At 43.7% G+C, this 22,416-nt stretch overlaps 1 protein-coding gene across 4 annotated transcripts in view; it reads left to right on the top strand.

The window, feature by feature from the left end:
* The window catches only part of STX8 (syntaxin 8), a 334,880-nt gene that overhangs the window by 196,890 nt on the left and 115,574 nt on the right, over positions 1–22,416 (top strand). The gene's annotated exons all lie outside the window — the stretch shown is intronic.

Raw genomic sequence — 22,416 nt, 5'->3', positions numbered from 1 at the left:
GTTGCAGTGAACTGAGATTGTGCCATTGCACTCCAGCCTGGGTGACAGAGTGAGACCCTGTCTCAAAATTAATTAATTTTAAAAATTAGCCAGACATGGTGGTATGTGCCTGTAGTCCTAGCTACTTGGGAGGCTGAGACAGGAGAATCACTTGAGCCCAGGAGGTTGAGGCTGCAGTGAGCCATGATTGTCTTACTGTACTTCCACCTGGGTGACAGAGTGAAACCTTGTGTCTTTAAAAAAAAAAAAGAATTACAATAGCAATTAAAAAAAAAACCTAGAGATCTGAGCACATACTTTGCCAAACTTTCAGCCTTTTTAATATGAAAAATGTAATGGATCCTCTCGATCTGTCCACTTTGGAAGCTCTGGGCAAGGGTCCCTGAGATGTGCAGCTTCAGAAGCATCACCTTCCCTGGCTGTGTTTGCTCAGTAAGAAAGAAGGCTAGAACAACGGGGTGAGAGAGGGTCAGGCACATAGAGACTCTGGAAGCTCAGAGGTAGTGGAGCCCCATGGGGTCTCCTTGAGACCCTTTATCACCACTGTCCTGCCCGACCATCCCGCCCTGTGCTTCTGGTCCTCAATTTTGCTTTATCAATCTTCTCCCATAACTTCTGGCCACAGGGACTTTGTTATCTATGATAGATCCTGAAACTTTAAAGATGAGAGATACTGTGTCCGGAATTGGTTCCTTCAGGTGGGTTCTTGGTCTCGCTGACTTCAAGAATGAAGCTGTGGACCCTTGCGGTGAATGTTACAGTTCTTGAAGATGGTGTGTCCGGAGTTTGTTCCTTCAGATGTTCAGATGTGTCCGGAATTTCTTCCTTCCGGTGGGTTCGTGGTCTCGCTGACTTCAGGAGTGAAGCCGCAGACTGTTGCAGCCAGTGTTACTGCTCATAAAGGTGGTGCGGACCGAAAGAGTGAGCAGCAGCAAGATTTACTGGGAACAGTGAAAGAACAAAGCTTCCACAGCATGGAAGGGGACCCGAGCGGGTCAGGGTTGCTGCCTCGGGTGGCCTGATTTTATTCCTCTCTTTGGCCACGCCCATGTCCTGCTGATTGGTCTATTTTACAGAGTGCTGATTGGTCCATTTTACAGAGTGCTGATTGGTCCGTTTTTACAGAGTGCTGATTGGTGCATTTACAAACCTTTAGCTAGACACAGAGCACTGATTGGTGCATTTTTACAGCGTGCTGGTTGGTGTGTTTTTACAGCGTGCTGGTTGGTGTGTTTTTACAGCCTTTGTCTAGACACAGAGCGCTGATTGGGGCATGTTTTACAGAGTGCTGATTGGTGCGTTTTCAAACCTTTAGCGAGACACAGAGCGCTGATTGGTGTGTTTATAATCCTTTAGTGAGACAGAAAAGTTCTCCAAGTCCCCACCCGACCCAGAAGTCCAGTCGGCTTCACCTCTCAATATGAGTTCACTTCCACCTCTCTCTTAATCTGGGCCTCAGTTTCCTCATTATAAGAAAGCAGAGAATTTGGTTATCAAAATTCAGTTTTATGGACTATGTAAAGTGTCTAGTGCTGGCCACCTCCCCCAGCTTTCCATACGTATGTGAGAGGTGCCAGAGCATAGATGTCATGAGAGTGGGCTCTAGAGCCTGGCCTCACACCCGAGCTTCACGAACTCTCTCTAGCTGCGTGACCTCAGGAAAGCCTAAACTCCCTTTTGCCACGATTTTCCCGTCTTTGAAATGGGGATAATAGAGATATAGACCTCAAAGGATTGTTATGAGAAATAAATGAGTGCGTGTATGTAATATATATATGTATGTATGTGTATGTGGGTATATATGTATATGGTTGGTGCAAAAGTAAACATGGTTTTTGCCATTACTGCAATGACTTTGGCACCAACCTAACATATATATATATCACTTAAAACCATCTTTGGTACATTGTGTGCGGTGAGCAAGTACTGGTATTAGCTCTTGTTACTATATGTCTAGAGCAGGAAGACATACAATGTTATACATGTTGTTTTTGTTGTTCTCAGCAATTATGTTGCTAGTTTGGAATGAATATATTCATAGACATGTTGGTAAGTTTTTGTGTTTGCAACATAGTAACTCAGCACATGCCACTCATGAAGTCATAATGAATGTGAAATATTTCTTACACTGTTGCCAGTTTTTAATTTGATGTTAATATCTGGTGTGTAGTATTTTTACCCAGAAGTGTCATAATGTCTTCTGAGCTGGACTCTTAAGTGTTGTTTTTTGAAAATAGAAAAGAATTTAAGGAATCCCAGAAGTACTAAAATACGTTTTGAAAACTTGCGTCCATATTTTAAAATAACTATACATTTATCTCATGCCTCATTTTATTTAATTATATATGTATGTATTATCTGCCACAGAATTATATGTAATGATTCAAAAGGGAGAAGTTCATCAGTATAGCAGTGTTAAGTAGATACTGAAAAAGGAAAATTATTTATTTATTTATTTATTTTTTTGAGACGGAGTCTCACTCTGTCACCCTGGCTGGAGTGCAGTGGCACAATCTCAGCTCACTGCAACCTCTGCCTCCCAGGTTCAAGTGATTTCTCCTGCCTCAGCCTCCTGAGTAGCTGGGATTAAGGCGTGCACCACCACACCCAGCTAATTTTTGTATTTTTAGTAGAGATGGAGTTTCACCATGTTGCCCAGGCTGGTCTCAAACTCCTGACCTCAGGTGATCTGCCCACCTTAGCCTCCCAAAGTGCTGGGATTACGGGTGTGAGCCACCGCGCCCAACCTCTTTATTCTTTTAATGGAAATACTTTAGAGATCATTATTTCTGTTATTTCTTCAATTCTTTTTGTAATATTTACTTAATAATTTTATCAGTATTATGGATCAACAACCAAATAACTGTACTTATTTCCTACGCCTGATACCTTTACAGGACAATTTTTGCATTTTATATATGCATTTGTTGACATGCAGTGCTAGTTTTTGCATGTCGATGAAGGTCAGCATGTGGTCTCTAAAGCTGTATGGGGGTCAGTCAAGTATTTAAGCCTCTCAGCAATTTCCTTTTAAGCCTTCAACTGATCAATATTATGCCTGTGAACACAAAGCATATTGTGGAACTTACTGAGTAGGTCTAGCAACTCTTGGCAAAATTAACCTGACCTGTTTAAAAAAATTTTTTTTTGGCTGGGCATGGTGGCTCACGCCTGTAATCCCAGCACTTTGGAAGGCTGAGGCATGTGGATCACCTGAGGTCAAGAGTTCAAGACCAACCTGGCCAACATGGTGAAACCCCGTCTCTACTACAAATACAAAAATTAGCCAGGCGTGGTGGTACACACCTGTAGTCCCAGTTACTTGGGAGGCTGAGGCAGGAGAATCGCTTGAACCTGGGAGGCAGAGGTTGCAGTGAGCCGCGATCGTGCCACTGCACTCCAGCCTGGGTGACACAGTGAGACTCCATCAAAAAAAAAAAAAATTAATTGTGGTAAAATATATATAGCATAAAATTTACCATCTTAACTACATTTAAATGTACAGCTCAGTGGCATTAAAAAAAAGAAATTCTAGAGATAGAGTCTCACTTCGTGGCCGAGGCTGTCCGGAACTTTTTTTTTTTTTTTTTTTAGATAGAGTTCTGCTCTTGTTGCCCAGACTGGAATGCAATGGTGCAATCTCAGCTCACTGCAACCTCTGCCTTCTGGGTTCGAGTGATTCTCCTGCCTCAGCCTCCTGAGTAGCTGGGATTACAGGCATGCGCCACCACGTCTGGCTAATTTTGTATTTTTAGTAGAGACAGGGTTTCTCCATGTTAATCAGGCTGGTCTCAAACTCCCAGCCTCGGGTGATCCACCCTCCTCGGCCTTCCAAAGTGCTGGGATTACAGGTGTGAGCCACTGCGCCCAGCCACTTTTTTTAACATCCCAAACTGAAATTTATCCAAGACAATAATTCCCTATTCCTCCCTCTTTCAGCCCTTGGTAACTACTTTTCTACTTTCTGTCTCGGTAGATATGATTATTCTAGGTACCTATTGTAAGCGGGATCATATGTATACTTTTGTATCTGGCTTATTTAGGGTGATGTCTTCAAGATTCTTCCATGTTGTAGTGTGTATCAGAATTTCATTGCTTTATAAGGCTGAATAATAATTCCATTTTATGTATATATCACATTTTGTTTATCCATTTGTCAGTGGACACAGGTTGTTCCACCTTTTGGCTATTGTGAATAATGCCACCATAAATGTTGCCGTACAAATAGCTGCTCAAGTCTTTCCTTTTTTGTGTACATATGCAGAAGTGGAGTTGTTGGATAAAATGGTAATTCAGTTTTTAAATGTTTGAGGAACCTTCATATTAGCCTGGCTTGGTTTTGCTTTCAGCCTCTAAACTCTTAGGTACTTTCCAGTATTTTTCTTTTTCTTTTCTTTTCTTTTCTTTTTTTTTTTTTTTTTTTTTTTTTTGAGATGGAGTCTTCTTGCTCTTGTTTCCCAGGCTGGAGTGTAATGGCATGACCTCAGCTCACTGCAACCTCCGTCTCCCAGGTTCAAGCGATTCTCCTGCCTCAGCCTCCTGAGTAGCTGGGATTACAGGCATGCGCCACCACGCTGGGCTAATTTTTGTATTTTTATTAAAAACAGAGTTTCTCCGTGTTGGTCAGGCTGGTCTCGATCTCCTGACCTCAGGTGATCTGCCCACGTCAGCCTACCAAAGTTTTGGGATTACAGGCGTGAGCCACCATGCCTGGCCCACTTTCCAGTATTTTCTTTAAAAAAAAAAAAAAAAAAAAGTGAGGGCTGGGCGTGGTGGCTCATACCTGTAATCCCAGCACTTTGGGAGGCCGAGGCGGGTGGATCACAAGGTCAAGAGTTCGAGACCAGCCTGGCCAACATGTTGAAACCCCGTCTCTACTAAGAATACAAAAATTAGCCAGGCGTGGTGGTGCGTGCCTATAATCCCAGCTACTTGGGAGGCTGAGGCAGGAGAATCGCTTGAACCTGGGAGGCAGAGATTGCAGTTAGCCGAGATCATGCCGCTGCACTCCAGCCTGGGCAAAAAAGCATGACTCCATCTCAGAAAAAAAATTAATAAATAAATAAAAATAAAAATAATTTTTTTTAATCTGATAAAGCCAGAGACTTCTGTAGCCTGAGAGGGGCAGGCAAGTGGGGTGGAAATTTAGCCCCTGGGCACCCACTCTAATTAGGAAATGTCATGGGAGACCCTTCCCACAAGAAACTGGGACCCCAAAGAGCTACACCCTCAGAGTAAAAGTGAACCAGAACTAAACTTACCATGGGGGGTTGTGGAAAGGGCAGCACTGGCACTGAGCAGAATAGGAGAAGAAAAAGACAGGAGGGAAAATACAGTATTGACAACTTGTGGTCACAGAAAGGCCCACATGTGAATTTGCCCCCTGGACATACATACTCAGGGTAGACCAGGAAACATCATACCATGAATTTGGTTTGAGGCAGACTCACCTGTTATAGCTCAAGGTGCCTGGCAAAAACAAATGAAATGCCTCTGGAGGAAAGCATATTCTAGGATGCTAGGAGCCAACTAAAAATAAATTTCTAAGGGCAATGACCAGCACGTAGTCAAATATATTCTAGCATACCCGGAAACAGCACAGCATGAGTGAGGACCAGCAATAGACCATGGACATGAATCTGAACAGAATTGCAGTAGTAGAATTATCAGACGTTGATTATAAATTCAATTCCACTTTTTAAAATATATTTAAAGAATGACAAGCTTGAAAGCATCTTAAGAAACCTGAAAACTATAATAAGTAACATAGAAATTTTGAAAAGGGACCAGATAGAACTTCTAGAAATAACAGGTAACTGAAATTAAAAAATCTAGTGAACATATTTGGTATCAGCAGAAGAGAGAATCAACCAGAGGACAAACCAGAAGAAAGAAAAAAAAAAGCATAATCCATTTGATAAATGTTAGCATCTTGAAGAGAATGCCCAAATGCTAGGCAGTTAAATTATGATCTTAATAAGAAAGGCGTTTGAGGGGCAAAGGGTTGGTGCAAGAGCTTCGAGATACAGCGAAGAGTTAACCACCTGCTCTTCTCAAGTGCAAAGCCACATTGGCTGTTTTATATATGAACACATACAAATGCATAATCAAACTGCAAGCAAGGTGTACTTTAACTATAGGGGGTGGGAATTAAGCAGCGCAGTGGAGTGTAACTCAATTACCGTTCACAGGGCAATTCTATCACTGTTGAAGAGGACTTGGGTGCAGTGTGGATAGCAGCCGCCACGTCATCATTTTACACAAAGGAGTGTAAAAATAGGTTGTGAATCATGAAATGGCCTTTTGTTTCGCTACCCTTGGCATATCTTCCTTGATGGGCCGATATATCAGTCATAGATGCTTGAGCAGTGAGAGAATTTCTAGTTATGAATACAGACTGAACTGCAAGGGGCCACACAGGAGAGAGGCCCGATGATGAATTTGTTTGTTCAGTTCTTAACAAGGGATTCAAGTACCTCTTTGTGAACCTTTCACTCAGGAGCACAGGCTTTAAAATTTTTACCGAGATCTTTGTGTGGATTTTCCTCCCTTTTCCTCCCACAACCCCACCCCAATGATAGCATCAAGTAGAAAACAATACTGTTTTTTTTTTCTAGCTTCTAAATGCAAATTAGACTGATATTTTTCCACTGGTACCTCTATGTATTTTCAGATCTGTTACTTCCATTAAGGACATTTACATAAAAGTAGGATCTTTGTAATTGCAGTTTAAATATTCAGTGTGCCTGGTCCTCATTAGAATTCAAAATAGAGCCTTGTCTGAGTCTGACAGAGGGCACCAATTGTGAAAGACCAGACTAAGAATTCTGAATGACTCGGGTGGATGGACAGTCTTGCTTCTCAGCACATTGACTATTACGTAATGTTGTCTAAGCACGTTTATTGTGATTTTAGTAGCGTTTCAGTGATGTGGTTAGAAATCAACCCAACTGACATTGCATTAATGCTGTCTCAATCGACGACCATTGGATCTGCCTTCAGCTCATCTGAATGTGATCTTCTTAGGGAGGTGGGGCAGGACCCTGGTTAAGAGTAGTAGCATGCAGCACAGGTGTGGCGTCCGACAGTCCTGGTTCACAATTTGGGATCTGCCACTTACAGCCTGGGTGACTTAGAGAGCTGCTTGCCCTCTCTAAGTCTCAGTTCCCTTCACTCTAAAAGGAGGATAGCAATTACTAGTACATGTGATTGCTCTGTAGACTAAGTGAGAACAGTTAGGTGGCACAATGACTAGTACTAGTGAGTCCTTTATAAATGCCAGCTATGATAAGATGTGGGGTTTAATTCATTTTTGTTTTTTGAGACGGAGTCTTGCTCTTTCGCCCAGGCTGGAGTGCAATGGTGTGATCTCGGCTCATTGCAACCTCCGCCTCCTGAGTTCAAGTGATTCTCCTGCCTCAGCCTCCCAATTAGCTGGGATTACAGGTGTCTATCACCATGCCTGGCTAATTTTAGTATTTTTTAGTAGAGACGAGGTTTCACCATGTTGCTTAGGCTGGCCTCAACCCCCCAGCCTCAAGTGATTGCCTGCCTCAGCCTCCCAAAGTGTTGGGATTACAGGTGTGAGCCACCGCACCTGGCTTCCTTTTTTTCTTTTTTCTTTCTTTTCTTTTTCTTTCTTTTTTTTTTTTTTTTTTTTGGTATAGGGTCTGTCTGGTCTGTCACCCTGGCTGGAGTGCAGTGGCACTCACTGCAATCTCCACCTCCCAGGCTTAAGTGAGCCTCCCACCTGAGCCTGCTGAGTACCTGGGACTACAGGCACTCGCCGTCATGCCTGGCTAATTTTTATTTTATTTTTTATAGACAGGATTTCACCATGTTGCCCAGGCTGGTCTCAAACTCCTGGACTCAAGCGATCTGCCTGCCTCAGCCTCCCAAAGTGCTGGGATTACAGATGTATGACACTGTGCCTGACCAACATGCTTTTTATCATATTAGCTCCTTTGAACCTTATAAAACATAGGTAAGAAACTGAGTTCTAAGTAGTCTTGTTTATTTAACAGACTTTAGAGCTACTTTTGTCTCTCAGAGAATTATTTTTAACGTTTTACCACAAGCATAAGCAATTAATCTGGAACAAAGAAGGAACTATGCCAGTTCCTTTATTTATCATATTGTTTATCAAGAATATTTCTATCTGGCTATTGTTTTTACTTTTTCTTCTTTCCCTTATCATGGTTCATTGAGGTAAGCTAGTTAAATCTCTTGGCCCCTTTTTCTTTACATTCTTGTGTGTCTGTCTCTGTACCCGCTGTGTCATCCTTAATTCAGTATCAATGGAGAAATGCCTTGTCCTTCATCAGTGCCTATCTGCCTTCAAAACCATCTTGTCCTCAAGTTTTCCCATTCATCTGTTGTATTCTTCATCCATGCCAGCACAGGTAGTGGATATCATCTGTGTGCCAGGTACTGGGTTAGGAACTGGAGCTAAAAATGTAGATAGGACTGGGCACAGTGGCTCACGCCTATAGTCCCAGCTACTTGGGAGGCTGGGATGGGAGGATCCCTTGAACCTAGGAGTTCAACGTTGCGGTGAGCTATGATTGTGCCGCTGCATTTCAGCCTGGGCAGCGATGAGATCCTGTTTCTTAAAAAAAAAAAAAAAAGGAGTAAAAGGTAGATAGGACTTAAGAGTATAGGAGAGAGGGGGACACATGCTGTAAATCACTAATGACTGCAGGTAGTACAGACGGGTCTGAGTCAGCCAAGGGCTCAGAGGTTTCCAAGAGGCTGCAACACAGGAGCAGAGGTCTGAAGAATTAGTAAGACAAGCTGCTTCTGAGTTTGGTAACTGAAAAGCCAAACCAAAATGAGCAGGGAGTATATATACTATGGTCCCACTTAAGGAAAAGGACGGAGGGAGGGTGGAAAGAAAAGGAGGAGAGAGACCTGCATGTGCAGTGTTGGTTAGAGTCTGAAGAGAGGTGTGGAGGGGCACGCGGTCACCATTGGTGATGTGGGAATGGCAGGGCATGGGTAAGGCAGGGGGCTGGGTGTTGGGATCATCAATGTTTTCTTTTGTTTGTTTGTTTGTTTGTTTTTGAGATGGAGTCTCGCTCTGTCACCCAGGCTGGAGTAGAGTGGCTCAGTGCAAGCTTTGCCTCCTGGGTTCATGCCATTCTCCTGCCTCAACCTTCCGAGTAGCTGGGACTGCAGGCACCCCCCACCAGGCTTGGCTAATATTTTGTATTTTTAGTAGAGACGGAGTTTCACTGTGTTAGCCAGGATGGTCTCGATCTCCTGACCTCGTGATTTGCCCGCCTCGGCCTCCCAAAGTGCTGGGATTACAGGCGTGAGCCACCATGCCCGGCCCATCAATGTTTTCTTTCTATGTCTTCAGAATGTATTACAGTAAGCCTGTCTTACTTTTGTAATTTAAAAGTTAAGTAGAATTTTTAGGGAAAGACACTTATTTGCCTAATGTTTTATTACTCCCAGTCATCTTTTCTGCAAGTAATTTTTTACAAGATTATGATAATACTGTATTTTTAAATCCTTCTTTTGGCTGGGCATGGTGGCTCACACCTATAATCCCAACTCTTTGGGAAGCTGAGGCAGGTGGATCACCTGAAGTCAGGAGTTCGAGACCAGCCTGACCAACATGGCAAAAACCCCGTCTGTACTAAAAATACAAAAATTAGCCAGGCCTAATGGCAGGCGCCTGTAATCCCAGCTATTAGGGAGGCTGAGGCAGGAGAATTGCTTGAACCCAGAAGGTGGAGGTTGCAGTGAGCTGAGATCCTACCACTGCACTCCAGCCTGGGCGACAGAGCAAGACTGTGTCTCAACAACAACAGACCTTCTGTTTTTTAACATTATGCTGTATTTTACTTCTAATGGTGAGTACCATTTTATCAAGTAGCAATACCATCATTTACTTCTGTATTCCTGGTTTGGGGGCCTTCGTTTATTCCCACATTTTGCTGTGTAAATTATGCTACATGAATGCGTAGCGCTTTTTTCGATATTTAGGATCTTTTTCTCTCAGGTAGGATTTCCATTAGGATACTCCCAGGAACCAGAATCAGAGGCAGACTCTGGCTGCCTTATAACCATGGGGCCCTGACTGGAGGGTTATTTGAGGCCCAGGTAAGTGACAGCTGCAGGGCCAGAGGACAGAGCAGCTGTCCTTGGCAAGAAGGTCCTGGTCTGGATGGTGAGGCCAGAGTTGCTGAACACGTGGGTGTCTCTGCCTCTCTTAAGGGAGTCTGAGGAAGAATCTGGTGGCTTTGACATCCTCAATGGGAAGTGAGAAGCTGCCCCCTACCAAGAGGTCATGTAACAGGAGCACCTTCAAAACAGAAACAAAACTTGGATCTGGACAGGGAAAAAAAGCAAAACAAAAAAAAACTCACATTGTCCACTACAGATGTGTTTCCCAAGTAGATTTATTCAGCCTCAGGGTGCGAACAGTGTTAAGCCTTTTGATATATATTTCCAAATTATTTTCCAGTAAAGTATCAGAAACCATCCCCCACCCCAACCTTATTAGCGGCAGATTCTTGCTGAAATCCAGTGCTTCTCATCAGCCCTCATTCTCCTGGAATAACTTCTCATATTTGAGATGGTTCTCTCTGGCAGAAATAGCTCTTCTTCCTTGACTTCTGTGACCCAGCATTATGTCAAGATTTATCCCGCCACATCAGTTGCTCATTCCTTCCCTTCCTTTTTTCTGTTATCATTTATTGAACACCACTGAGGATAAAATGAAGGAGTCCTGGTCCCTGACCTCATGGAGGGCTCAATCAAATGGGAAGGCAGCAGACTTGGGGCGATGTGATAGTGGTGCAGGGGACACTGTGACAGGCATCTCTTGGGCATTTGGGGCAACTCTTGGGCTTATTTTTTGGCTTTTTAAAAGATTTTTGTTTGTATATAGTTACAGACTGCAAGTGCAGACTTCTTGCATACGTATATAGCATAGTGGTGAAGCATGGGCCCGAGCTCATTCGAGAAAGGTGAATAGAAATGTAACGCAGGCCGGGTGCAATGGCTCACACTTGTAATCCCAGTACTTTGGAAGGCCAAGGTGGGTAGATCACGAGGTCAGGAGTTCAAGACCAGCCTGGCCAACATGGTGAAACCCTATCTCTACTAAAAATACACAAATTAGCCAGGCGTGGCGGTACATGCCTGTAGTCCCAGCTACCCAGGAGGCTGAGGCAGGAGAGTCACTTGAACCCGGGAGGCGGAGGTTGCAGTGAGCTGAGATCATGCCACTGCACTCCCGCCTGGGGAACAAAGCGAGACTCTGTTTCAAAAAACAAACAAAAACGTAACACAGGCAGAGAGGAGAAAATAGCATTCCAGGCAGTGGGAAATAGATTTGAAGAAGGCATTGACAGCACCAGGTTTCTCTAAGACATAGCCTGTCTGGCTGGGATCAAAGCTGCTTGCCGAGAGGCGTGGAAAATGAAGCTAGACAGGCTGGGACCAGATCATGGAACCTATGGTGATTGTTTTGTTCTCCATGGCCTCTCATTTTTTCCCTCTTCCTCTGTCTCTCTCTCTCTCTTTTTTTTTTTTTTTTTCCCAAGACAGAGTCTCGCTCTGTTGCCCAGGCTGGAGATCAATGGCGTGATCTCAGCTCACTGCAACCTCCATCTCCTGGGTTCAAACGATTCTCCTGCCTCAGCCTCCTGAGTAGCTGGGGTTACAGGTGCACACCACCATGCCTGGCTACTTTTTTGTATTTTTAGTAGAGACAGGGTTTCACCCTGTTGGTCAGGCTGGTCTCGAACTCCTAACCTCATGTTCCGCCCACCTCGGCCTCCCAAAGTGCTGGGATTACAGGCGTGAGCCACCACACGTGGCCCCCCTGTCTTTTGAGGACAATACTTAAGGCTCAGTCCTCTGCTCTCTTTTCCTTGATACCTTTTCTTTAAACCACTTCATCTGCTTTTTTTTATTTAACTTCATGGGTAACTCACAGTTCCGCATCTCAGACCCAGACCTCACTTGAATCCCAAGTCTGTGTCTTCATTAGCTACCAGCTAGCTAGTTTCTCTCGATTGCCTGCAACACCTTTTCCATGTCTACATGTTCTTTATCCCAAAATAAGCTTCCTCTTCCATGCTTCCTATTTTTTCAGGCCCCAGACTTCCTTCATCTCTTCAAATGCCTTCAAGGGCCAGACAGGGAAGCCTTCATGCATTAAGTGGGCAGCTGGGATTATCTCCAGTGGCAAACTAGAGCCATCAACGGCAGATTTTTACTAAGTGGGAATGCAAGCTGAGAATTCCTACATCATCTGTTTATTTGTTTTAAGAGAAGCCTGAAATCTGGATCTCTAAGTGAAATGTCCCAATATTTTAATGTCGACAATAAATTCACATTAAAAAAAAAATACCATGTGGGCCAAATAAAACATGTCACAATATACTACTTTGGGATCTCTCTTTCTCATATCTATCTAGGCAGACGCCAGGCCTGTTTGTTCTAACTCTGAACTCTCTTTTCCCTTCATTACTTTCTCTTCTCCTCATCACTTTCTCTTCTCCTCATCCTATTTCTGGTTCTTTGTCCCAATTAGGTAGTCATTTAAAATAATAATGAAATCTATTTATTAGTACAGAAAAATGTATAAGGCTGTAACTTTGACCATATTTATATAAACTGCAACTCCCAGAGGGTTATAGTATAATAATATATCAAATACCGGCCAGGCGCGGTAGCTCATGCCTGTAATCTCAGCTCTTTGGGAGGCCGAGGCGGGTGGATCACCTGAGGTCAAGAGTTCGAGACCAGCCTGTCCACCATGGTGAAACCCCATCTCTACTAAAAATACAAAAAAAATTAGCTGAGTGTAGTAGTGGGCACCTGTAATCCCAGCTACTCAGGAGGCTGAGGCAGGAGAATCGCTTGAACCCAGGAGGCAGAGGTTGCAGTGAGCCAAGATCGCGCTGCTGCCCTCCAGCCTGGGCAACAAGAGCAAAACTCTGTCTCAAAAAAAAATATAAACAACAATAATAACATAGCAAATATCTACCTAGCTACCATTATTACAAAGATAAATAAGGCGGGTCCCTCTTCTTAAGTTGTTCTTATTATTTTTTTTAAACATGTCTTCTTCAATCAGTTTAAACTGTTCCCCTCCCCAGACATACCTGGAGTATTTTCGATAAATGACTTCTCCATCATGAAGATAATATATACTAAGTAGTGAAATGGTATAGTATAAAGCTCTTAGGAGACCTGCTTCTGTAATCTAAGAGAATACTGTGGCACTTTGATGAATATATTGGCATTGCTGGATATTCATTTCAGGAGCTAAAATGTATGACTCGCTGACCTTTCTTTCTCTTGGCGCCCTGAAAGATTCACTCTATCCTGTACCCTGCGATTGCTCATGGGGTTTGGATAATGCGCGTGTTAAGTGTTTGTGGTCAGAATATCGTTTATATGTGACCACATCACTGTTGTCTGCTTTGATTTTGAGTTCCTACTGTGGAAAAGCCTGTTTTTCTGCTAACAGCATTTATTTGGGGAGTGGGAATAGGAGCAGTCAGTTCAAATGTTGACGCTTCAGCTTAATCCAGGCAAATTGAAGCCTTTGAGAGAAGTGCAAAACTGGAAAACCTTTATTTATAATAGAAGGTGATTGATAGGGACTGACAGGCTCAGAGCTATCACCGTGACCACCTCAGAGACCTCCATGCTCTTTGTAATCTGTTAGAAGGCAGTGATTTTTGCAATCATCAAGGGGTCAGAAATGATCACAGAGGATAATCTTTTTTTGATTATTGTTTTTGCTTGGTGTGGTTTGGAAAGATAAGGTATGATTTCTAAGAGTGGTTTCTGTTCTTATTGAGTAATAATTACACCGTGTGGGCCTTGATTGATGATATGACTGATGTACGTGTACATGTTTGTACGTGTTTTCTGGTAGTGTTTGCTTACCAATTAATTCATCTGTTTTCACCCACCTGCTGGGACCAGCAAATGAGGGCTGGGTTTAGAAGTACAGTCAGTTGTCCTGGGACAGACTTAGTTTTGCATACTCAAAGTATGCTTTCCCGACACTATTTGTCTACCTACTTGTGGGAGAAATAGAATCCCAATACCTGCTGAATATATTTTGTGAACCGAGCCTAACTCATCAGTTCTCATTACACTCAAGTGCTCACTATTTATATATAGATTTTTCTTTTATATCCGTAAATTGAAATGAAATGAAGAATTGGATTCTAGTTGGGACTGAATTTACCAAAGCTGGCTAAGCCTGGGTCGGGAGAGAAGAGGCAGAATCACTTTATGTCTTTTCATATGTAAAATCAATGATCCCTGGCCTCAGATGGTTAATTTTACATTATATGTATTTTGCCACTGGATGGTCTTTGAGGTTCCATCCAACTCTGTCATCCTCTTTCCATACTCCTTCGAAGAGAATTCACCACCACACTGTATACACACGTGCACACACACTCAATCAGTTATGAGCTAGGGGAATAGGCAAGACCTTTGCTGATCCTCTCCTATCATACAGGGTAGCCGCAAAAGTTAAATACATGCAGAGTTAAATCATACCTGAATAGAGACTTTTATCTTCAGTGTGTTTTTATTATTTGAATTTTTTTGCAAACATATAGTTTTTCTCATTGGAACAAAACAAGAAAGAGAGAATTTATTTATTTTTATTTTTATTTTTTTTGAGACGGAGTCTCGCCCTGTCGCCCAGGCTCCAGGCTGGAGTGCAGTGGCACAATCTCAGCTCACTGCAAGCTCCGCCTCCCGAGTTCACGCCATTCTCCTGCCTCAACCTCCCAAGTAGCTGGGACTACAGGCGCCCGCCACCACGCCCGGCTAATTTTTTTGTGTTGTGTTTTGTTTAGTAGAGACGGGGTTTCACCATGTTAGCCAGGCTGGTCTCAAACTCCTGTCCTCGTGATACGCCCACCTCGGCCTCCCAAAGTACTGGGATTACAGGTGTGAGCCACTGTGCCCAGCCAGAAAGAGGGAATTTTTAATGGAAGATAAGGAGAAGATTTGGCAGGTTTTTGTATGTATTAGGGCAGGAAAATAAAGGAATAGAATTACAGAGAATCTTTACTTCTAGGTTCTGTGTTCAAAAGTAATTGGTAGATAGAGATTCCTTATGTTTTTCTCCCAAGTTGGCGTTATAGCTCTAGGGCTGTTTTTAGTTATATGTTTGTTTGTTTGTTGAGACAGAGTCTCACGCTGTCATGCAGGCCCAAGTACAGTGGTGCGATCTCACTGCAACCTCCACCTCCCTGGTTCAAGCGATTCTCATGCTTCAGCCTCCTGAGAAGCTGGGATTACAGGCATGGGCCAACACCCCGGCTAATTTTTGTATTTTTAGTAGAGACGGGGTTTCACCATGGTGGCCAGGCTGATCTTGAGCTCCTGACCTCAAGTGATCTGCCCACTTCAGCCTCCCAAGGTGCTGGGATTACAGGCATAAGCCACTGCGTCCAGCCTAGTTACATGTTTAAAAGTGAGCTGGTAGACACTTTACATTTTTTGAACAAGTTCCCTAAAATTGATGTTTTGGGTACAGATTTTATGCCTTTCCTTTCTTTAAAATTGTAACTATAAAATGAATCAAATGGAGGCGTGCGTGGTTTGTAGGGTTATTAAAGTCACAGTTAATCACACATGGATTATCTTCTTTGGATATTGTCTAAATGGAAATTCAAATATCAGATTACCTTCCTGACTTTCTAGTGCTTGCCACTGTGTTTAAGAGGCATCCAGCTCCTGCCAGTTGCTGGTGCGTGCTCAGAGAATGAGACACAGTTTTGCTTTCATGTTAGCTGTGACATCTAACGTTGCTTACAAGAAACAATCACTGTTAAAAGTTGAATAGAACTAAACAAAATTAAAGATGGAATTGTAATATTTTTAGAAATTATAATAATTAATACCTGGCTGCACTAATTAGTAACTCTGTACAAAGCATCTCTGTTGGCCACATTGATTGTTCTGTCCGTGAGTAAATCTCTACTCCTGCTGCTCTTCACCCTGGAGCATACATTATGGTGGTACCCATGTTAAGAGAGCAGCTCAACTGCAGAGCAACGCCTGCAGTCCAGAGACTCTGCCCTTGTGACTTATTTAATCTAATGCAGTAGACGCCCACTTGAAGCTGCACCTGTTTGAATGAAGCAAGAGGGGTTGGGTAATTTAAGGGAATCTGTGGTATTCAGAAAATAAATAGATAATTCTCCTTTGCCAAGTCCCTTGGAAATTCAGTGGCATAAGCCCTGGTATTAGCTTTTAAATAACTTAACTCCAGATGTTGCATTAATAATTTTTTTTTCTTTAATCAGCTCTAGGGATCCATTAATTGACTCCACCAGAACCTTACCAATGACTCGGTATTTATTTTTTGGCTCACCTTTCCTTTCTATTTCAGAGCCAGGCAATGACAATTTTCAGTCATTGAACCAGCGTTAAATTCCTTAGAATAATTGATTTGGGGTTCATTTTTAAATCACTGTTGACTTTTTCTGCCCATGAGTCTGAACACGAAGGTCAATTTCTCTGGACTAGCAGCAAATTGATCTTTGTATTGAAGTTGGGTATCAGCTGTCTGGGACCTGTAGCCGGCACCGCGGGTCTCACTGGGTTACTTTCTGCAGCTCTGGAGCTGACTGCCGAGCGCTGGGTGCTCAGCCGTGACTCAGTCAGGCATGCATCTCAGTTGTCCTTGAGAGAGTGCGTGTCTACCGAGCAGCCTCCAAATGTTCTTTGACACTTTGATTCACGCTTGAAACAGCCCGTATTTCTCTTTTGGCCCTTAAAACGGTCGTTGCTTTCAAAATCACTTTTGGAGTTCTACGGTCTTTTTTTTTTTTTTTTTTTTTTTTAACACTAATAAATATTTTTTTTCTTGCAGACAGGGAATTAAGATTTTTCACCATTTTGTTGATATTTTGGCTGGTATAACTTATCTGGAAGGAAAACAGAAAAGGGTTCTTTTGAAAGTGACTAAATATAGTAGAGATGGTAGCTCAACACTGTAATCCCAGCACTTTGGGAGGCCGAGGCAGGCGGATCACCTGAGGTCAGGAGTTCGAGACCAGCCTGGCCAACATGGTGAAACCTCGTCTCTACTAAAAATAACAAAAATGAGCTGGGCGTGGTGGTGCACGACTGTAATCCCAGCTACTCGGGAGGCTGAGGCAGGAGAGTCGCTTGAACCTGGGAGGCAGAGGTTGCAGTGAGCTGCGATGGCACCACTGCACTCCAGCCTGGGCTACAAGAGTGAGACTCTGACTCAAAAAAAAAAAAAAAAAAAAAGATGGTTAATTTTACATTATATGTATTTTGCCCACCGTAGAATGCTTTTAATTTAAAAAATGAAGAAATACTTGGTGTTCCCCCTTTCCATTAAATTATGGCAAGGTTAAAATAGTGTAATTTCAAAATTCCTTGGCATCTTCAAAATATTGTGCCATCCTGTTCCGTATGTCAGGCTCAGGAAACAATACCTCAAAAAATGGCCCTTTGACATGCGGAACTAAAGACACCTCAGGGGCTCTTTCACCTTCTCCCCACTCCTGTCCCTCAATCCTCTGTCCCTCCCAAAGCACAGAATGAGGCTCTTCTCTGAAGTTCCCTTATCTGCCCGGAAACAGCACCCACCAAAGAGAAATAAAATCGCCTTTGATCCCTTCCCTGAAATTTCATTAACCAGAGAAAATTAAAACTCCTATCACAGCCCAGGCACGGTCGCTCACACCTGTAATCCCAGCACTTCGGGAGGCCAAGGCAGGCGGATCACGAGCTCAGGAGATCGAGACCATCCTGGCTAACACGGTGAAACCCTGTCTCTACTAAAAATACAAAAATATTAGCCGGGCATGGTGGTCGGCGCTTGTAGTCCCAGCTATTTGGGAGGCTGAGGTGGGAGAATGGCATGAACCTGGGAGGCGGAGCTTGCAGTGGGCCGAGATTGCACCACTGCACTCCAGCCCTGGGCAACAGAGCAAGACTCTGTCCCCCACCCCAAAAAAAAAATATGTCTCAGCATTGTGGAATACCAGGAAAACTCTTAAGTTTGTGGGTGATGGGAGTTCAGAGGAGCCCTTCAAGGGATTTCTCTTTGGGGATTTCAGGCTCTCTATTCAACCTTTCTTCCCAGGGCCAGTGTGTTTATCTTGAAGGTGATAACTTCCACAGAGAGTAATACCTCTTTTCCTGCGTATTAACGCCCAAAGTCAGGCTCAAGAGCCTTAGTTCCACCTGAGGTCAGGAGTTCAATATCAGCCTGGCCAACATGTTGAAACCCCATCTCTACTAAAATTACAAAAATTAGCCAGGCATGGTGGCAGGCGCCTGTATTCCCAGCTATTTGGGAGGCTGAGGCAGAAGAATCTCTTGAACCTGGGAGATGGAGGTTGCAGTGAGCCGAGATTGCGCCATTGCACTCCAGCCTGGGCAACAAGAGCAAAACTCCATGTCAAAAAAAAAAAGAAAAAAAAAAGCCTTAGTTCCACTGAGAGGATGCTGGATATAATCCCACCCAGGTTTCCCTGTAGCACTGGTGACCCCCAAGGGGCTGGGGACTATTACATGTAAGCCAATCAAATACAGCCATAATGTTCCCGTCCTTAAATCACATCTCCTGCCCTGGGGTATTGGGTGCTCCCGGAGTTCCCTGTACTCATCCTCACTTCTCTCTTCGTAATCTTTTCCCCCCACTCTCTCCTTTCCTGTTTTCTCTCAGTTCCAGTCTTCCTCCCTTAATTACTGTCCTCTCTATTCATCATCTTGGTCAAGAATATGCCTTTTAAAGGCCTCATGCCCAAGCTGCACCCCACCCTTCAGCCAGCATTCCTAGCACCCTGCCATCCTCCGGTTTCTTTTGTGTGGCCTCACCAGCCGCTTTCTCTCCTCAATGTGTCACCGAACATGGGGCCATCTGGAAGTGTGTTTAGAAGATAACGGAGCACAGGAATAGTCCCAAGAAGTGCATTTAAAAACTGTTATTGTGTAATAACTTTATGATACATTCTGCCGCATCCTCTTAAAAATACCTTTTGTATCTGTTTTCTTGTCATTTCCATTATGCCTTTTAAAGTGGGTTGAAGACCGTGAATGAACAACTGAGTGGTGTAGCATGGCTGCCCTTTTGCAAAATTGAAGACCTTTTTTTTCCCTTCTGTTTAGAGACAGGGTCTCGCTCAGTTGCCCAGGCTGGAGTGCAGTGGCATGGTCATACCTCTCTGCTAAGCTATCAGGAGGATCACTTGAGCCCTGGAGTTCGTCCCCTGTAGCTGAAACTACAGGTGTGCACCACCATGCCCAGCTAATTTTTTTGTTTGTTTGTTTTTTTGGTAGAGATGAAGTCTCGCTTTCTTACCTAGGCTTGTCTTGAACTCCTGGTTTCAAACGATCTACCTTGGCCTCCCGAAGTGCTGGGATTTACAGGTGTGAGCCACTGCCCCTAAAAATTGAAGACTAAAGCAGCCTTCTCCCAACTCGGTTTCAGCTCCTTATTAAAAGATGTTTTTGTGTTCGGTCGTCTTAGCAGCATGCAAACCAGTTTTCTTATTTTTGGAGCAGTCAAACTTTACAGAGAGGGCTGTTGTACACTTAGCTACTTATTCTGGAAACTAATGGAAATCCTCTTGAATTTGGGACTTCACATTAGAGAAACTGTCATCTTCTAGAGATGTATGACTTTATCAATAAAACAATTGAAATCAGTTTGTACTTTTGCAATCATAACCATAGATGAGGCATTGTGCCCTTCACTCTTTCTGAAAATTAAGACTTCTGGAGTATTTAAAAAAATTTTTTTTAATTTTTTATATTTTATTTTATTTTATTTTTTTGAGACAGAGTCTCACTCTGTTGTCCAGCTGGAATGAAATGACATGATCACGGCTCCCTGCAGCCTCAACCTCCTGGGCACAAGAGATCCTCCGGCTTCAGCCCCCTAAGTAGCTGGGACTACAGGTGCATACCACCATACTCAGCTACTTTTTGTATTTTTTGTAGAGATGGAGTTTTCTACAAAACCGTAGGCTAGGCTGTTCTCAAACTCCTGAGCTCAGGTGATCCACCTTGCCTTGGCCTCCCAAAGTGCTGGGATTACAGGCGTGAGCCACTGTGCCTGGCCAGTCTTTTTTTCTTCTTATTTTTTAAATCCCTCAGAGTGGTTCTGTCAGTTGGGAGCCAATCAGGAAAAAGAGTAACCATACTAGGTATTTCAATCAGAGGAGACAGAATGCAAACAACTTGTTAGAATACTGTTAGAAGGGCCGGGCGCGGTGGCTCACGCCTATAATCCCAACATTTGGGGAGGCCAAGGCAGGCAGATCACCTGAGATCAGGAGTTTGAGACCGCCAGCCTGGCCAACATGGCGAAACCCCGTCTCTAAAAATACAAAAATTAGCCAGGCATGGTGGCACATGCCTGTAATCCCAGCTACTCAGGAGGCTGAGGCAGGAGAATTGCTTGAACCTGGGAGGCGGAGGTTGCAGTGAGTTGAGATCGTGCCACTGCACTTCAGCCGGAGTGACAGAGCAAGACTTTGCCTAAAAAAAAAAAAAAAAAAAAAAACTGTTAAAAGGATGGAGAGAATGAAAAGGGGAAGGTGCAGTAATCCAGAAATTAGTCCTTGTATGAAGCAGCTGCCACCCTTAAGCCTAGGAGAACAAAGATGCAAATGCCCTGCTGCACACCACAGTACTCCTGGGATTGCCGCTCAGCCAGTGCTAGAGATGCCTAGGACCTGGCCCCTGGGCTGCAGCAGAAGCAGGCCTGCCTTGCTCGTTCTGGGACTGCCAAAGAGAGGCTGCCACTGCCATGGGGAACACTGTTAGAATACAGACACTTGCAGAGATGCTGCCAGAAGCAGATGGGGAAAGAGAGGAAGAAGAACAGCTTCACCCCTCTTCTTGCTTTCTGAACTCCTGACAGTGCCTTATTTTGGCAGAACATAACAGGAAGCCAGCTGGCAGGGGAGCCTGGGAAGGGTAGTTCACAGACTCCAAGCCCCAGCATGACTGAGCAGAGAAGGGCAGGTGTGGAGCTGACAGACACCAGGTCATACCTGGCATATAGGCAGCTTACGTGGGCACCACCGAGATGTGCTACATATATTCTCCTGACAATCATCTGACATGTTTTTCCAGCCTTCGATGTTTCTTTCAGAATTATTGGGTTCTTCGTGGACCTGTTGAACTGAAAAAGGTTTTTATGTATTCTCATGGACCATTTGATTAGAGCCATTCTTAAAGTCGTGCCAAACAGTGAATTTCTGCAAACCCCAAAATGCAGACATTGTTTTAATAGAAGAAACAGTATTGTCACACTGAGCTACTGGAAGGAATGATGCTATTTCTACTGCTTGACAAATGGACCTACCACCTACATATTAAGTAATTTTAGATGTGAACAAATGTAGAACAACTGAACTTAATGTCTTCTAGTTAAGTTGGCTTACATCCCTCAGCTACTTCCTTTCTTTCTCTCTGTAAAAGAAGGAACTGAGAGGTGGCCTGTGGAAAAAAGCAATGAATGGGAAGGATCAGTGGTCACTCCTGGCAGTTTCAAAGTTGAAGAGATGGGCTGGGCCTGGTGGCTTTTGCCTGTAATCCCAGCACTTTGGAGGGCTGAAGTGAGCGGATTGCTGGACCCCAGGAGTTCAAGACCAGCCTGGTCAAAATAGCGAGACCCTGTCTCTACAAAAGTTTTTAAAAATTAGCTAGGTGGCCGGGTGCAGTGGCTCACGCCTGTAATCCCAGCACTTTGGGAGGCTGAGGCGGGCAGATCACGAGGTCAGAAGTTCGAGACCAGCCTGACCAACATGGTGAAATCCCATCTCTACTAAAAATACAAAAATTAGCCGGGAGTGGTGGAGCGCGCCTGTAATCCCAGCTACTCGGGAGGCGAGAGGCTGAGGCAGGAGAATCACTTGAACTCGGGAGGCGGAGGTTGCAGTGAGCCGAGATTGCGCCATCGCACTCCAGCCTGGGTGACAGAATGAGACTACGTCTCAAAAAAAAAAAAAAAAAAAAATTGCTAGGTGTGGTGGTACATGCCTGTAGTCCCAGCTATTCAGGAGACAGGCGAGAGGAGATTGCTTGAGCCCAGGAGGTCAAGGCTGCAGTGAGCTGTGATTGTGCCACTGCATTCCAGCCTGGGTGACAGGGTGAGACCATGTCTCAAAAAAAAAAAAAAAAAAAGTTCCACAAAGTAGAACCAAAAGACACAGGAAGATATCAAAATTAGAGGATCCATCCAAGATTGAAAGAGTAGGAATGCCACAATGAGAAAACAACAGTCAAGAAATTACCAAAGGAAATAATGCCAGAAATTTCCCAAGAACTGACAGACAGGAGTAACCATATTTTTTGAAAACAGTCCATTATCAATATCCAGCTTAAGAAATGAAATAAACAAAAAAAAGACCCATGTCA

The sequence above is a fragment of the Gorilla gorilla genome, chromosome 19 (assembly GCF_029281585.2).
Source record: "Gorilla gorilla gorilla isolate KB3781 chromosome 19, NHGRI_mGorGor1-v2.1_pri, whole genome shotgun sequence".
In the NCBI taxonomy this organism is placed as follows: domain Eukaryota; kingdom Metazoa; phylum Chordata; class Mammalia; order Primates; family Hominidae; genus Gorilla; species Gorilla gorilla.
Note: the sequence above shows the minus strand (reverse complement) of the source record. Positions and strands in the feature narration are given on the sequence as shown.